At 46.7% G+C, this 12558-nt stretch overlaps 30 pseudogenes; all 30 read right to left on the bottom strand.

Annotated features, from left to right (window-relative positions):
* Window positions 1-94: 94 nt before the first annotated feature.
* Window positions 95-213, bottom strand: LOC140307314 (5S ribosomal RNA; annotated as a pseudogene).
* Window positions 214-482: 269 nt separating this feature from the next.
* On the bottom strand, window positions 483-601 carry LOC140289843 (5S ribosomal RNA; annotated as a pseudogene).
* A 269-nt stretch (window positions 602-870) lies between these two features.
* On the bottom strand, window positions 871-989 carry LOC140300572 (5S ribosomal RNA; annotated as a pseudogene).
* A 269-nt stretch (window positions 990-1258) lies between these two features.
* Window positions 1259-1382, bottom strand: LOC140270644 (5S ribosomal RNA; annotated as a pseudogene).
* A 269-nt stretch (window positions 1383-1651) lies between these two features.
* Window positions 1652-1769, bottom strand: LOC140289518 (5S ribosomal RNA; annotated as a pseudogene).
* A 269-nt stretch (window positions 1770-2038) lies between these two features.
* On the bottom strand, window positions 2039-2147 carry LOC140296711 (5S ribosomal RNA; annotated as a pseudogene).
* A 269-nt stretch (window positions 2148-2416) lies between these two features.
* On the bottom strand, window positions 2417-2540 carry LOC140270652 (5S ribosomal RNA; annotated as a pseudogene).
* Window positions 2541-3197: 657 nt separating this feature from the next.
* On the bottom strand, window positions 3198-3316 carry LOC140291783 (5S ribosomal RNA; annotated as a pseudogene).
* Window positions 3317-3585: 269 nt separating this feature from the next.
* On the bottom strand, window positions 3586-3704 carry LOC140296604 (5S ribosomal RNA; annotated as a pseudogene).
* Window positions 3705-3973: 269 nt separating this feature from the next.
* On the bottom strand, window positions 3974-4097 carry LOC140270667 (5S ribosomal RNA; annotated as a pseudogene).
* A 269-nt stretch (window positions 4098-4366) lies between these two features.
* On the bottom strand, window positions 4367-4484 carry LOC140289519 (5S ribosomal RNA; annotated as a pseudogene).
* Window positions 4485-5141: 657 nt separating this feature from the next.
* Window positions 5142-5250, bottom strand: LOC140293092 (5S ribosomal RNA; annotated as a pseudogene).
* Window positions 5251-5519: 269 nt separating this feature from the next.
* LOC140295164 (5S ribosomal RNA) lies at window positions 5520-5638 on the bottom strand (annotated as a pseudogene).
* A 269-nt stretch (window positions 5639-5907) lies between these two features.
* On the bottom strand, window positions 5908-6026 carry LOC140294516 (5S ribosomal RNA; annotated as a pseudogene).
* A 269-nt stretch (window positions 6027-6295) lies between these two features.
* LOC140296321 (5S ribosomal RNA) lies at window positions 6296-6414 on the bottom strand (annotated as a pseudogene).
* A 269-nt stretch (window positions 6415-6683) lies between these two features.
* LOC140297103 (5S ribosomal RNA) lies at window positions 6684-6802 on the bottom strand (annotated as a pseudogene).
* Window positions 6803-7071: 269 nt separating this feature from the next.
* Window positions 7072-7190, bottom strand: LOC140268624 (5S ribosomal RNA; annotated as a pseudogene).
* A 272-nt stretch (window positions 7191-7462) lies between these two features.
* LOC140283463 (5S ribosomal RNA) lies at window positions 7463-7581 on the bottom strand (annotated as a pseudogene).
* A 269-nt stretch (window positions 7582-7850) lies between these two features.
* Window positions 7851-7969, bottom strand: LOC140282606 (5S ribosomal RNA; annotated as a pseudogene).
* Window positions 7970-8238: 269 nt separating this feature from the next.
* Window positions 8239-8357, bottom strand: LOC140296214 (5S ribosomal RNA; annotated as a pseudogene).
* A 269-nt stretch (window positions 8358-8626) lies between these two features.
* On the bottom strand, window positions 8627-8745 carry LOC140293998 (5S ribosomal RNA; annotated as a pseudogene).
* A 269-nt stretch (window positions 8746-9014) lies between these two features.
* On the bottom strand, window positions 9015-9133 carry LOC140290764 (5S ribosomal RNA; annotated as a pseudogene).
* A 269-nt stretch (window positions 9134-9402) lies between these two features.
* On the bottom strand, window positions 9403-9521 carry LOC140290226 (5S ribosomal RNA; annotated as a pseudogene).
* Window positions 9522-9790: 269 nt separating this feature from the next.
* Window positions 9791-9909, bottom strand: LOC140288276 (5S ribosomal RNA; annotated as a pseudogene).
* Window positions 9910-10178: 269 nt separating this feature from the next.
* On the bottom strand, window positions 10179-10297 carry LOC140289844 (5S ribosomal RNA; annotated as a pseudogene).
* Window positions 10298-10566: 269 nt separating this feature from the next.
* On the bottom strand, window positions 10567-10685 carry LOC140300573 (5S ribosomal RNA; annotated as a pseudogene).
* Window positions 10686-10954: 269 nt separating this feature from the next.
* Window positions 10955-11078, bottom strand: LOC140270672 (5S ribosomal RNA; annotated as a pseudogene).
* Window positions 11079-11347: 269 nt separating this feature from the next.
* LOC140289520 (5S ribosomal RNA) lies at window positions 11348-11465 on the bottom strand (annotated as a pseudogene).
* Window positions 11466-11734: 269 nt separating this feature from the next.
* LOC140296712 (5S ribosomal RNA) lies at window positions 11735-11843 on the bottom strand (annotated as a pseudogene).
* A 269-nt stretch (window positions 11844-12112) lies between these two features.
* On the bottom strand, window positions 12113-12236 carry LOC140270679 (5S ribosomal RNA; annotated as a pseudogene).
* Window positions 12237-12558: the final 322 nt, after the last annotated feature.

Raw genomic sequence — 12558 nt, forward strand, 5'->3', positions numbered from 1 at the left:
GCAGCAGCAGCTGAAGATGACCAACTTCCTCATGTGTCACAGGGTGATCAGACGTTGCAACAAAATACATGCAGGTGGTAGAGAGAAGAGAAAAAGCTTACAGCACCTGGCATTCCCAAGGGGTCTCCCATTCAAGTACTAACCAGGCCCAACCCTGCTTGGGTTCCGAGATCAGTCGAGGTCGGGCATATTCAGGGTGGTGTGGCCGTAAGTAACAATGTCTGTGAAAAATGTGCATTATATAAGTACTGGAATCATACGGTTCCTCTATGTAACCAGATAATTGCTGAGAAAGGCTGATGTGTAGTTGGCACATCTTCTTCCCTGACGTGATTATTCTCTTCAGCTGAAACTGAGACTCTCAGATCACTTCGTGTCTTCCAACAAAGCAGCAGCAGCTGAAGATGGCCAACTTTCTCATGTGTCACAGGGTGATCAGACGTTGCAACAAAAGACATGCAGGTTGTAGAGAGAAGAGAATATGCTTACAGCACCTGGTATTCCCAAGCAGTCTCCCATTAAAGTACTAACCAGGCCCAACCCTCCTTGGCTTCCGAGATCAGACGAGGTCGGGCTTATTCAGGGTGGTGTAGCCGTAAGGAACAATTTCTGTGACAAATGTGCATTATATAGGTACTGGAATCATACAATTCCTCTATGTAACCAGATAATTGATGAGAAAGGCTGACTTGTTATGGGCACATCTTCTTCCCTGATGTGATTATTCTCTGCAGCTGAAACTGAGACTCTCAGATCACTTCGTGTCTGCCAACAAAGCAGCAGAAGCTGAAGATGACCAACTTCCTCATGTGTCATAGGGGGATCAGACGTTGCAACAAAAGACATGCAGGTGGTCGAGAGAAGACAAAAAGCTTACAGCTCCTGGTATTCCCAAGCGGTCTCCCATTTAAGTACTAACCAGGCCCAACCCTCCTTGGCTTCCGAGATCAGACGAGGTCGGGCATGTTCAGGGTGGTGTGGCCGTAAGCAACATGGTCTGTGACAAATGTGCATTATATAGGTACTGGAATCATACGGTTCCTCTATGTAACCAGATAATTGCCGAGAAAGGCTGACTTGTAGTGGGCACATCTTCTTGCCTGATGTGATTATTCTCTGCAGCTGAAACTGAGACTCTCAGATCACTTTGTGTCTGCCAACAAAGCAGCAGCAGCTGAAGATGACCAACTTCCTCATGTGTCACAGGGTGATCAGACGTTGCAACAAAAGACATGCAGGTGGTAGAGAGAAGAGAAAAAGCTTACAGCACCTGGTATTCCCAAGCAGTCTCCCACCCAAGTACTAACCAGGCACAACCCCGCTTGGCTTCCGAGATCGGACGAGGTCGGGCATATTATATTCAGGGTGGTGTGGCCGTAAGCGACAATCTCTGTGACAAATGTGCATTATATAGGTACTGGAATCATACGGTTCCTCTATGTAACCAGATAATTGCAGAGAAAGGCTTATGTGTAGTGGGCACATCTTCTTCCCTGACGTGATTATTCTCTGCAGCTGAAACTGAGACTCTCAGATCACTTCGTGTCTGCCAACAAAGCAGCAGAAGCTGAAGATGACCAACTTCCTCATGTGTCACAGGGTGATCAGACGTTGCAACAAAAGACATTCAGGTGGTCCAGAGAAGAGATAAAGCTTACAGCACCTGGTATTCCCAAGCAGTCTCCCACCCAAGTACTAACCAGGCCAACCGTGCTTGGCTTCCGAGATCAGACGAGGTCAGGCATGTTCAGGGTGGTGTGGCCGTAAGCGACAATCTCTGTGACAAATGTGCATTATATAGGTACTGGAATCATACGGTTCCTCTATGTAACCAGATAATTGATGAGAAAGGCTGACTTGTTATGGGCACATCTTCTTCCCTGATGTGATTATTCTCTGCAGCTTAAACTGAGACTCTCAGATCACTTCGTGTCTGCCAACAAAGCAGCAGCAGCTGAAGATGACCAACTTCCTCATGTGTCACAGGGGGATCAGACGTTGCAACAAAAGACATGCAGGTGGTCGAGAGAAGACAAAAAGCTTACAGCTCCTGGTATTCCCAAGCGGTCTCCCATTTAAGTACTAACCAGGCCCAACCCTCCTTGGCTTCCGAGATCAGACATGTTCAGGGTGGTGTGGCCGTAAGCAACATGGTCTGTGACAAATGTGCATTATATAGGTACTGGAATCATACGGTTCCTCTATGTAACCAGATAATTGCCGAGAAAGGCTGACTTGTAGTGGGCACATCTTCTTCCCTGATGTGATTATTCTCTGCAGCTGAAACTGAGACTCTCAGATCACTTCGTGTCTGCCAACAAAGCAGCAGCAGCTGAAGATGACCAACTTCCTCATGTGTCACAGGGTGATCAGAAGTTGCAACAAAAGACATGCAGGTGGTAGAGAGAAGAGAAAAAGCTTACAGCACCTGGTATTCCCAAGCAGTCTCCCACCCAAGTACTAACCAGGCACAACCCCGCTTGGCTTCCGAGATCGGACGAGGTCGGGCATATTATATTCAGGGTGGTGTGGCCGTAAGCGACATGGTCTGTGACAAATGTGCATTATATAGGTACTGGAATCATACGGTTCCTCTATGTAACCAGATAATTGCCGAGAAAGGCTGACTTGTAGTGGGCACATCTTCTTCCCTGATGTGATTATTCTCTGCAGCTGAAACTGAGACTCTCAGATCACTTCGTGTCTGCCAACAAAGTAGCAGAAGCTGAAGATGACAAACTTCCTCATGTGTCACAGGGTGATCAGATGTTGCAACAAAAGACATGCAGGTGGTAGAGAGAAGAGAAAAAGCTTACAGCACCTGGTATTCCCAAGCAGTCTCCCATTGAAGTACAAACCAGTCCCAACCCTGCTTGGCTTCCAGGTTAAGACAAGGTGGGGCTTATTCAGGGTGGTGTGGCGGTAAGCAACAATATTTGTTACAAATGTGAATTATATAGGTACTGGAATCATACACTTCCTCTATGAAACCAGATAATTGCCGAGAAAGGCTGATGTGTAGTGGGCATATCATCTTCTCTGATGTGATCATTCTCTTCAGCTGAAACTGAGACTCTCAGATCACTTTGTGTCTGCCAACACAGCAGCAGCAGCTGAAGATGACCAACTTCCTCATGTGTCACAGGGTGATCAGACGTTGCAACAAAACACATGCAGGTGGTAGAGAGAAGAGAAAAAGCTTACAGCACCTGGTATTCCCAAGCTGTCTCCCACCCAAGTACTAAACAGGCCCAACACTGCTTGGCTTCCGAGATCAGACGAGGTCAGGCAAATTCAGGGTGGTGTGGCCGTAAGTAACAATGTCTGTGACAAATGTGCATTATATAAGTACAGGAATCATACGGTTCCTCTATGTAACCAGATAATTGATGAGAACGGCTGATGTGTAGTGGGCACATCTTCTTCCCTGACGTGATTATTCTCTTCAGCTGAAACTGAGACTCTCAGATCACTTCGTGTCTTCCAACAAAGCAGCAGCAGCTGAAGATGACCAACTTCTTCACGTGTCACAGGGTGATCAGACGTTGCAACAAAAGACATGCAGGTGGTAGAGAGAAGAGAAAAAGCTTACAGCACATGGTATTCCCAAGCTGTCTCCCATCCAAGTACTAACCAGGTACAACCCTGCTTGGCGTCCGAGATCAGACAAGGTCGGGCTTATTCAGGGTGGTGTGGCCGTAAGCAACAATGTCTCTGACAAATGTGCATTATATAGGTACTGGAATCATACGGTTCCTCTATGCAACCAGATAATTGCCGAGAAAGGCTTATGTGTAGCGGGCAAATCATCTTCTCTGATGTGATCATTCTCTGCAACTGAAACTGAGACTCTCAGATCACTTCGTGTCTGCCAACAAAGCAGCAGCAGCTGAAGATGACCATCTTCCTCATGTGTCACAGGGTGATCAGACGTTGCAACAAAAGACATGCAGGTGGTAGAGAAAAGAGAAAAAGCTTACAGCACCTGGTATTCCCAAGCAGTCTCCCACCCAAGTACTAACCAGGCACAACCCCGCTTGGCTTCCGAGATCGGACGAGGTCGGGCATATTATATTCAGGGTGGTGTGGCCGTAAGCGACAATCTCTGTGACAAATGTGCATTATATAGGTACTGGAATCATACGGTTCCTCTATGTAACCAGATAATTGCAGAGAAAGGCTTATGTGTAGTGGGCACATCTTCTTCCCTGACGTGATTATTCTCTGCAGCTGAAACTGAGACTCTCAGATCACTTCGTGTCTGCCAACAAAGCAGCAGAAGCTGAAGATGACCAACTTCCTCATGTGTCACAGGGAGATCAGACGTTGCAACAAAAGACATTCAGGTGGTCCAGAGAAGAGATAAAGCTTACAGCACCTGGTATTCCCAAGCAGTCTCCCACCCAAGTACTAACCAGGCCAACCGTGCTTGGCTTCCGAGATCAGACGAGGTCAGGCATGTTCAGGGTGGTGTGGCCGTAAGCGACAATGTCTGTGACAAATGTGCATTATATAGGTACTGGAATCATACGGTTCCTCTATGTAACCAGATAATTGCAGAGAAAGGCTTATGTGTAGTGGGCACATCTTCTTCCCTGACGTGATTATTCTCTTCAGTTGAAACTGAGACTCTCAGATCACTTCGTGTCTGCCAACAAAGTAGCAGAAGCTGAAGATGACAAACTTCCTCATGTGTCACAGGGTGATCAGATGTTGCAACAAAAGACATGCAGGTGGTAGAGAGAAGAGAAAAAGCTTACAGCACCTGGTATTCCCAAGCAGTCTCCCATTGAAGTACAAACCAGACCCAACCCTGCTTGGCTTCCAGGATAAGACAAGGTGGGGCTTATTCAGGGTGGTGTGGCGGTAAGCAACAATATTTGTTACAAATGTGAATTATATAGGTACTGGAATCATACACTTCCTCTATGAAACCAGATAATTGCCGAGAAAGGCTGATGTGTAGTGGGCATATCATCTTCTCTGATGTGATCATTCTCTTCAGCTGAAACTGAGACTCTCAGATCACTTCGTGTCTGCCAACAAAGCAGCAGCAGCTGAAGATGACCAACTTCCTCATGTGTCACAGGGTGATCAGACGTTGCAACAAAACACATGCAGGTGGTAGAGAGAAGAGAAAAAGCTTACAGCACCTGGTATTCCCAAGCGGTCTCCCACCCAAGTACTAACCAGGCCCAACACTGCTTGGCTTCCGAGATCAGGTAAATTCAGGGTGGTGTGGCCGTAAGTAACAATGTCTGTGACAAATGTGCATTATATAAGTACAGGAATCATACGGTTCCTCTATGTAACCAGATAATTGATGAGAACGGCTGATGTGTAGTGGGCACATCTTCTTCCCTGACGTGATTATTCTCTTCAGCTGAAACTGAGACTCTCAGATCACTTCGTGTCTTCCAACAAAGCAGCAGCAGCTGAAGATGACCAACTTCTTCACGTGTCACAGGGTGATCAGACGTTGCAACAAAAGACATGCAGGTGGTAGAGAGAAGAGAAAAAGCTTACAGCACCTGGTATTACCAAGCTGTCTCCCATCCAAGTACTAACCAGGTACAACCCTGCTTGGCGTCCGAGATCAGACGAGGTCGGGCTTATTCAGGGTGGTGTGGCCGTAAGCAACAATGTCTCTGACAAATGTGCATTATATAGGTACTGGAATCATACGGTTCCTCTATGCAACCAGATAATTGCCGAGAAAGGCTTATGTGTAGCGGGCAAATCATCTTCTCTGATGTGATCATTCTCTGCAACTGAAACTGAGACTCTCAGATCACTTCGTGTCTGCCAACAAAGCAGCAGCAGCTGAAGATGACCATCTTCCTCATGTGTCACAGGGTGATCAGACGTTGCAACAAAAGACATGCAGGTGGTAGAGAGAAGAGAAGAAGCTTACAGCACCTGGTATTCCCAAGCAGTCTCCCATCCAAGTACTAAGCAGGCTCAACCCTGTTTGGCTTCCGAGATCACACGAGGTTGGGCATATTCAGGGTGGTGTGGCCGTAAGTAACAATGTCTGTGACAAATGTGCATTATATAGGTACTGGAATCATACGGTCCCTCTATGCAACCAGATAATTGCCAAGAAAGGCTAACTTGTAGTGGGCACATCTTCTTCCCTGATGTGATTATTCTCTACAGCTGAAACTGAGACTCTCAGATCACTTCGTGTCTGCCAAAAAAGCAGCAGCTGCTGAAGATGACCAACTTCCTCATGTGTCACAGGGTGATCAGACGTTGCAACAAAAGACATGCAGGTGGTAGAGAGAAGAGAAGAAGCTTACAGCACCTGGTATTCCGAAGCAGTCTCCCATCCAAGTACTAAGCAGGCTCAACCCTGTTTTGCTTCCGAGATCACACGAGGTTGGGCATATTCAGGGTGGTGTGGCCGTAAGTAACAATGTCTGTGACAAATGTGCATTATAGAGGTACTGGAATCATACGGTTCCTCTATGCAACCAGATAATTGCCAAGAAAGGCTAACTTGTAGTGGGCACATCTTCTTCCCTGACGTGATTATTCTCTGCAGCTGAAATTGAGACTCTCAGATCACTTCGTGTCTGCCAACAAAGCAGCAGCAGCTGAAGATGACCAACTTCCTCATGTGTCACAGGGCGATCAGACCTTGCAACAAAATACATGCAGGTGGTAGAGAGAAGAGAAAAAGCTTAAAGCACCTGGCATTCCCAAGGGGTCTCCCATTCAAGTACTAACCAGGTCCAACCCTGCTTGGGTTCCAAGATCAGACAAGGTCAGACATATTCAGGGTGGTTTGGCCGTAAGTAACAATCTCCGTGACAAATGTGCATTATATAGGCAATGGAATCATACACTTCCTCTATGTAACCAGATAATTGCCGAGAAAGGCTGATATGTAGTGGGCACATCTTCTTCCCTGACGTGATAATTCTCTCCAGCTGAAAATTAGAGTCTCAGATCACTTTGTGTCTGCCAACAAAGCAGCAGCAGCTGAAGATGACCAACTTCCTCATGTGTCAAAGGGTGATCAGACGTTGCAACAAAAGACATGCAGGTGGTAGAGAGAAGAGAAAAAGCTTACAGCACCTGGTATTCCCAAGCAGTCTCCCATCTAAGTACTAACCAGGCCCAAACCTGCTTGACTTCCAAGATCAGACGAGGTCGAGCTTATTCAGGGTGGTGTGGCCGTAAGCAACAATATCTGTGACAAATGTGCATTATATAGGTACTGGAATCATACACTTCCTCTATGTAACCAGATAATTGCCGAGAAAGGCTGACTTGTAGTGGGCACATCTTCTTCCCTGATGTGATTATTCTCTGCAGCTGAAATTGAGACTCTCAGATCACTTCGTGTCTGCCAACAAAGAAGCAGCAGCAGCTGAAGATGACCAACTTCCTCATGTGTCACAGGGTGATCAGACGTTGCAACAAAAGACATGCAGGTGGTCGAGAGAAGACAAAAAGCTTACAGCTCCTGGTATTCCCAAGCTGTCTCCCATTTAAGTACTAACCAGGCCCAACCCTCCTTAGCTACCGAGATCAGACGAGGTCGGGCATGTTCAGGGTGGTGTGGCCGTAAGCAACAATGTCTGTGACAAATGTGCATTATATAGGTACTGGAATCATACGGTTCCTCTATGTAACCAGATAATTGCCGAGAAAGGCAGACTTGTAGTGGGCAAATCTTCTTCCCTCATGTGATCATTCTCTGCAGCTGAAACTGAGACTCTCAGATCACTTCGTGTCTGCCAACAAAGCAGCAGCAGCTGAAAATGACCAACTTCCTCATGTGTCACAGGGTGATCAGACGTTGCAACAAAAGACATGCAGGTGGTCGTGAGAAGAGAAAAAGCTTACAGCACCTGGTATTCCCAAGAGGTCTTCCATCCAAGTACTAACCACGCCCAACACTCCTTGGCTTCCGAGATCAGACGAGGTCGGGCATGTTCAGGGTGGTGTGGCCGTAAGCAACAATGTCTCTGACAAATGTGCATTATATAGGTACTGGAATCATACGGTTCCTCTATGCAACCAGATCATTTCCGAGAAAGGCTGACTTGTAGTGGGCACATCTTCTTCCCTGACGTGATTATTCTCTGCAGCTGAAACTGAGACTCTCAGATCACTTTGTGTCTGCCAACAAAGCAGCAGTAGCTGAAGATGACCAACTTCCTCATGTGTCACAGGGTGATCAGACGTTGCAACAAAAGACATGCAGGTGGTAGAGAGAAGAGAAAAAGCTTACAGCACCTGGTATTCCCAGAGAGTTTACCATCCAAGTACTAACCAGGCCAAAACCTGCTTGGCTTCCGAGATCAGACGTGGTCAGGCATTTTCAGGGTGGTGTGGCCGTAATTAACCACAACTGTGACAAATGTGCATTATAAAGGTACTGGAATCATACAGTTCCTCTATGTAACCAGATAATTGCCGAGAAAAGCTGATAAGTAGTGGGCACATCTTCTTCCCTGACGTGATTATTCTCTCGAGCTGAAACTGAGACTCTCAGATCACTTCGTGTCTGCCAACAAAGCAGCAGAAGCTGAAGATGACCAACTTCCTCATGTGTCACAGGGTGATCAGACGTTGCAACAAAAGACATGCAGGTGGTAGAGAGAAGAGAAAAAGCTTACAGCACCTCGTATTCCCAAGAGGTCTTCCATCCAAGTACAAACCAGGCCCAACTGTGCTTGGCTTCCGAGATCAGACGAGGTCGGGCATGTTCAGGGTTGTGTGGCCGTAAGCAACAATGTCTCTGACAAATGTGCATTATATAGGTACTGGAATCATACGGTTCCTCTATGCACCCAGATAATTGCTGAGAAAGGCTGATGTGTAGTGGGCACATCTTCTTCCTTGACGTGATTATTCTCTTCAGCTGAAACTGAGACTCTCAGATCACTTCGTGTCTGCCAACAAAGCAGCAGCAGCTGAAGATGACCAACTTCCTCATGTGTCAGAGGGCGATCAGACCTTGCAACAAAATACATGCAGGTGGTAGAGAGAAGAGAAAAAGCTTACAGCACCTGGTATTCCCAAGCGGTCTCTCATCAAAGTACTAACCAGGCCCAACCCTCCTTGGCTTCTGAGATCACACGAGATTGGGCATATTCAGGGTGGTTTGGCCGTAAGCAACAATCTCTGTGACAAATGTGCATTATATAGGCAATGGAATCATATGGTTCCTCTATGTAACAAGATAATTGCCGAAAAAGTCTGATATATAGTGGGCACATCTTGTTCCCTGACGTGATAATTTTCTCCAGCTGAAAATGAGACTCTCAGATCACTTTGTGTCTGCCAACAAAGCAGCAGCAGCTGAAGATGACCAACTTCCTCATGTGTCACAGGGTGATCAGACGTTGCAACAAAAGACATGCAGGTGGTAGAGAGAAGAGAAGAAGCTTACAGCACCTGATAATCCCAAGCTGTCTCCCATCCAAGTACTAACCAGGCACAACCCTGCTTGGCTTCCGAGATCAGACGAGGTCGGGCATATTCAGGGTGGTGTGGCCGTAAGCAACAATGTCTGTGACAAATGTAAATTGTATAGGTACTGGAATCATACGTTTCCTCTATATAACCAGATAATTGCAGAGAAAGGCTGATAAATAGTGGGCACATCTTCTTCCCTGACGTGATTATTCTCTCCAGCTGAAAATGAGACTCTCAGATCACTTCGTGTCTGCCAACAAAGCAGCAGCAGCTGAAGATGACCAACTTCCTCATGTGTCAGAGGGCGATCAGACCTTGCAACAAAATACATGCAGGTGGTAGAGAGAAGAGAAAAAGCTTACAGCACCTCGCATTCCCAAGGGGTCTCCCATTCAAGTACTAACCAGGCCCAACCCTGCTTGGGTTCCGAGATCAGTCGAGGTCGGGCATATTCAGGGTGGTGTGGCCGTAAGTAACAATGTCTGTGAAAAATGTGCATTATATAAGTACTGGAATCATACGGTTCCTCTATGTAACCAGATAATTGCTGAGAAAGGCTGATGTGTAGTTGGCACATCTTCTTCCCTGACGTGATTATTCTCTTCAGCTGAAACTGAGACTCTCAGATCACTTCGTGTCTTCCAACAAAGCAGCAGCAGCTGAAGATGGCCAACTTTCTCATGTGTCACAGGGTGATCAGACGTTGCAACAAAAGACATGCAGGTTGTAGAGAGAAGAGAATATGCTTACAGCACCTGGTATTCCCAAGCAGTCTCCCATTAAAGTACTAACCAGGCCCAACCCTCCTTGGCTTCCGAGATCAGACGAGGTCGGGCTTATTCAGGGTGGTGTAGCCGTAAGGAACAATTTCTGTGACAAATGTGCATTATATAGGTACTGGAATCATACAATTCCTCTATGTAACCAGATAATTGATGAGAAAGGCTGACTTGTTATGGGCACATCTTCTTCCCTGATGTGATTATTCTCTGCAGCTGAAACTGAGACTCTCAGATCACTTCGTGTCTGCCAACAAAGCAGCAGAAGCTGAAGATGACCAACTTCCTCATGTGTCATAGGGGGATCAGACGTTGCAACAAAAGACATGCAGGTGGTCGAGAGAAGACAAAAAGCTTACAGCTCCTGGTATTCCCAAGCGGTCTCCCATTTAAGTACTAACCAGGCCCAACCCTCCTTGGCTTCCGAGATCAGACGAGGTCGGGCATGTTCAGGGTGGTGTGGCCGTAAGCAACATGGTCTGTGACAAATGTGCATTATATAGGTACTGGAATCATACGGTTCCTCTATGTAACCAGATAATTGCCGAGAAAGGCTGACTTGTAGTGGGCACATCTTCTTGCCTGATGTGATTATTCTCTGCAGCTGAAACTGAGACTCTCAGATCACTTTGTGTCTGCCAACAAAGCAGCAGCAGCTGAAGATGACCAACTTCCTCATGTGTCACAGGGTGATCAGACGTTGCAACAAAAGACATGCAGGTGGTAGAGAGAAGAGAAAAAGCTTACAGCACCTGGTATTCCCAAGCAGTCTCCCACCCAAGTACTAACCAGGCACAACCCCGCTTGGCTTCCGAGATCGGACGAGGTCGGGCATATTATATTCAGGGTGGTGTGGCCGTAAGCGACAATCTCTGTGACAAATGTGCATTATATAGGTACTGGAATCATACGGTTCCTCTATGTAACCAGATAATTGCAGAGAAAGGCTTATGTGTAGTGGGCACATCTTCTTCCCTGACGTGATTATTCTCTGCAGCTGAAACTGAGACTCTCAGATCACTTCGTGTCTGCCAACAAAGCAGCAGAAGCTGAAGATGACCAACTTCCTCATGTGTCACAGGGTGATCAGACGTTGCAACAAAAGACATTCAGGTGGTCCAGAGAAGAGATAAAGCTTACAGCACCTGGTATTCCCAAGCAGTCTCCCACCCAAGTACTAACCAGGCCAACCGTGCTTGGCTTCCGAGATCAGACGAGGTCAGGCATGTTCAGGGTGGTGTGGCCGTAAGCGACAATCTCTGTGACAAATGTGCATTATATAGGTACTGGAATCATACGGTTCCTCTATGTAACCAGATAATTGATGAGAAAGGCTGACTTGTTATGGGCACATCTTCTTCCCTGATGTGATTATTCTCTGCAGCTTAAACTGAGACTCTCAGATCACTTCGTGTCTGCCAACAAAGCAGCAGCAGCTGAAGATGACCAACTTCCTCATGTGTCACAGGGGGATCAGACGTTGCAACAAAAGACATGCAGGTGGTCGAGAGAAGACAAAAAGCTTACAGCTCCTGGTATTCCCAAGCGGTCTCCCATTTAAGTACTAACCAGGCCCAACCCTCCTTGGCTTCCGAGATCAGACATGTTCAGGGTGGTGTGGCCGTAAGCAACATGGTCTGTGACAAATGTGCATTATATAGGTACTGGAATCATACGGTTCCTCTATGTAACCAGATAATTGCCGAGAAAGGCTGACTTGTAGTGGGCACATCTTCTTCCCTGATGTGATTATTCTCTGCAGCTGAAACTGAGACTCTCAGATCACTTCGTGTCTGCCAACAAAGCAGCAGCAGCTGAAGATGACCAACTTCCTCATGTGTCACAGGGTGATCAGAAGTTGCAACAAAAGACATGCAGGTGGTAGAGAGAAGAGAAAAAGCTTACAGCACCTGGTATTCCCAAGCAGTCTCCCACCCAAGTACTAACCAGGCACAACCCCGCTTGGCTTCCGAGATCGGACGAGGTCGGGCATATTATATTCAGGGTGGTGTGGCCGTAAGCGACATGGTCTGTGACAAATGTGCATTATATAGGTACTGGAATCATACGGTTCCTCTATGTAACCAGATAATTGCCGAGAAAGGCTGACTTGTAGTGGGCACATCTTCTTCCCTGATGTGATTATTCTCTGCAGCTGAAACTGAGACTCTCAGATCACTTCGTGTCTGCCAACAAAGTAGCAGAAGCTGAAGATGACAAACTTCCTCATGTGTCACAGGGTGATCAGATGTTGCAACAAAAGACATGCAGGTGGTAGAGAGAAGAGAAAAAGCTTACAGCACCTGGTATTCCCAAGCAGTCTCCCATTGAAGTACAAACCAGT

Source organism: Leuresthes tenuis, unplaced genomic scaffold, assembly GCF_036924035.1.
Source record: "Leuresthes tenuis unplaced genomic scaffold, fLeuTen1.0.hap1 SCAF_1, whole genome shotgun sequence".
Lineage (NCBI taxonomy): Eukaryota > Metazoa > Chordata > Actinopteri > Atheriniformes > Atherinopsidae > Leuresthes > Leuresthes tenuis.